This window comes from Engraulis encrasicolus, chromosome 23 (assembly GCF_034702125.1).
Source record: "Engraulis encrasicolus isolate BLACKSEA-1 chromosome 23, IST_EnEncr_1.0, whole genome shotgun sequence".
Classification (NCBI taxonomy): Eukaryota; Metazoa; Chordata; class Actinopteri; order Clupeiformes; family Engraulidae; genus Engraulis; species Engraulis encrasicolus.
Window position 1 is genome coordinate 7,182,632 of NC_085879.1, and position 356 is coordinate 7,182,987.

The window sequence follows — 356 nt, forward strand, 5'->3', positions numbered from 1 at the left end:
ACACACACACACACACACACACACACACACACACACACACACACACACACACACACACACACACACACACACACACACACAATTTGACATTAATCTCCAATGCCATCTTGCTTGGTGTTGCTCATATCACCCATAACCCTCCACCACCAACCTCGGGACTCATCCCCTCATCAGCACCTTCAGCCAATGTCTCCAGCACTTTCAGAGCACCATAGCCATGAACACACACCCTTGGAATCAGCACATAGTTAGACTGCCTTCATTTATTCCCCACGTGTAGCCTGTCTGACATCCTGTAAAAGAGAGTCCCAGTGTTGCTGAGAGTCTTCTGAAAGACTTAATTGGACCAAATGTAA